Below are 2,440 nucleotides of genomic sequence, written 5' to 3'. Positions count from 1 at the left end.
TATCATTTACCACTTTATTTTCATTTATTACCACCTTATTATCATTTATTACCACTTTATTATCAATTTTACCACCTTATTATCATTTATTACCACTTTATTATCAATTTTACCACCTTATTATCATTTATTACCACCTTATTATCATTTATTACCACCTTATTATCATTTATTACCACCTTATTATCATTTATTACCACCTTATTATCATGTCTCATGACCTTCTAAGGTCTCTGTAGTCCCAGATAAAACCCAAGGTTCTACTTTAACCATCAGGTGAACTTTGAAGCGGTTCTGGTCCAACAGAACATGATGTAGAAATAAACATACGTAAACAGAACCAGAACCTCACCAGCTGCTTCAGGTCCTCCTCGGACAGGCCTGCGTACCGGTACCGCTGCTGTTCGAACTCGTACCGGGTGGTTTTGGTGACCACWGCTACCTTCCCCGGTTTGAACCCAGCTGTTGGTTCTGAACCGGTTCTGCCAGGTGACGCCGTGTGGACGGGCCGGGGGGACGGGTACCCGCAGCTGAAGGTTCGGCTCCCGAACCGCAGCAGGTTCACCACGAAGCGCCGAACCATGACGAAGCCAGAGCCAGATTATGGGATTAGAGACGATCCGAGACGGGTCCTGCTGCTGCTCCGGGTTAATCTGGGGACATTCTGCCGGGGCGGCGTGGAGCTCAGGTCGGACACACACCCACCAAGGTGACCCGGTTCTACCCTGCTGACCCGGCTGAGAGTTTCTGTAGGACAACACCAGCAGTTAACTTATTATTTAACTAGTTCCACAACTACCTGCTAACTTGTTAACTAGCAGCTCAGTCAAGGAGTGCTAACCAGCTAAAGCTAGCAGCGGCTTGTTGCTAGCTTTAGCGCAGGTCGGTTTATTAAACATTTCAGATAACTCAACTCTAACAGGTTATATTAATGCAGCTCTGCTGTTTAAACATTTAAATTTAATTTAATATAAAATTAATCAAAGAACAAACAGGAGGAAAGTCACAGCACGCACCTTTACACGGAGTCAAACTGCACGTAAGTTACGTACAACTCCTTCTGATTGGCTACGTGAGCGTAAAGATGAAGTGACGCAACAAACCGGATGTTTTTACTGCAGCGGCGGCGCTCCTTCAAAATAAAAGGTTTGACTTTTAATGAAACTAAAATCTATTTTGGTGAAATTTTACGACTTGATGAGATTTTTGGGGTATATTTTGATGAAAACATGAATGTATACAATAAATATACAATTTGTTTTGTCTTTAATGTGTAAAGTCACATTTCACAGACCTAAATGTTATATTGAATTATATTTTTTTATCAACAATAACTGGTTGACTGGTTGGTTACTTAACTGGTTGGTTAGTTGTTTAATCTGGTTTATTTTGTCTTAAAGTGATGTTTGATCAAAACAAATTCACTTTATTTATGTGTTTTTATTAATTTTGTTGCAGAAATCATTTTAATAAATTGAAATATTGTTAAAAACTGTTCAAATGAGTCCTTTTCATTATTATTATTTGTTTGTTTGTTTGTTTCTGGTTCAAATGAAGGCTTTTCAGACACAATCCAAAGGGTTAAATCAGAATAAAACCATTTTTTCTCATTCAGGATTCTGTTTGTAAAACTCCTCCTGACCTGATCCGATTCTTTTTTCTTCACTAATTACATCCGAGTCTCCAGAGGTCCTCTCTCCTTCTCTCAGCTAAATGTGTATGGTTTCCTCTGAGGGATTATTTTAATCTGAAACACGTCCTGAGGGACGAGACGAGCAGCTCTTCATGTTGTCTCAAAGAAAAGATTCAAGAGGAATTTAGGAAAAACATGAAGGAGAGCTGAGAGGAGGCAGACCTGTCTGCAGGCTTCACCTGAAACTGGGACACACTTAGTCCTCCTCTTCATCCTCCTCCTCTTCATCCTCCTCCTCCTCCTCATCTTCATCCTCCTCCTCCTCCTCTTCGTCCTCCTCCTCCTCTCCTGGATGAATCTCCTCCTGGTTGTTCTGGTTCCAGGAGGTCTGTTTCCTGCAGCTCTCACACCAACTGAAGCTGAAGAACAAACAGGTCAGTTTGGAACTTTTTATACTAATTATCAGGATTATTAATCAAACTAAAGGTTGAACAAACTTCYTTAACTCACATTACTCTGTGTACAAGGAGTAAGATTACATCATTTATAAAGTAATTACTGAGGGTTAACAATCAAAAACTGTTTTATTATTTTTTATTAAATATTGACGTGTTCAGAACAAAACGATCTTTACTCAAAAACTTATTATTTCTGTTTAAAATAAAGAAATTAAACTTAATGTTTTATTAAACAATACAGATTTTTTTATATTAAAGTAAATGAAATTATTTTTCTTTTACCAGAACTCATCTCATTTTAAAAACTCAACACTCAAAACAGCTTTATATGCTGTAATTATTATAAAGT

General features: G+C 38.3%; 1 protein-coding gene across 1 annotated transcript in view; it reads right to left on the bottom strand.

The window, feature by feature from the left end:
• The window catches only part of nadk2 (NAD kinase 2, mitochondrial), a gene marked incomplete in the record, with an annotated part of 7,795 nt that extends 6,767 nt beyond the window's left edge, over positions 1-1,028 (bottom strand). Inside the window, 1 exon segment of the mRNA XM_014027568.1 lies at positions 1,017-1,028.
• Positions 1,029-2,440: the final 1,412 nt, after the last annotated feature.

The sequence above is a fragment of the Austrofundulus limnaeus genome, unplaced genomic scaffold (genome assembly GCF_001266775.1).
Source record: "Austrofundulus limnaeus strain Quisiro unplaced genomic scaffold, Austrofundulus_limnaeus-1.0 Scaffold664, whole genome shotgun sequence".
Taxonomy (NCBI): Eukaryota; Metazoa; Chordata; class Actinopteri; order Cyprinodontiformes; family Rivulidae; genus Austrofundulus; species Austrofundulus limnaeus.
The sequence above is the reverse complement of the archived record's forward strand: the minus strand, read 5'-3'. Positions and strand labels throughout refer to the sequence as shown.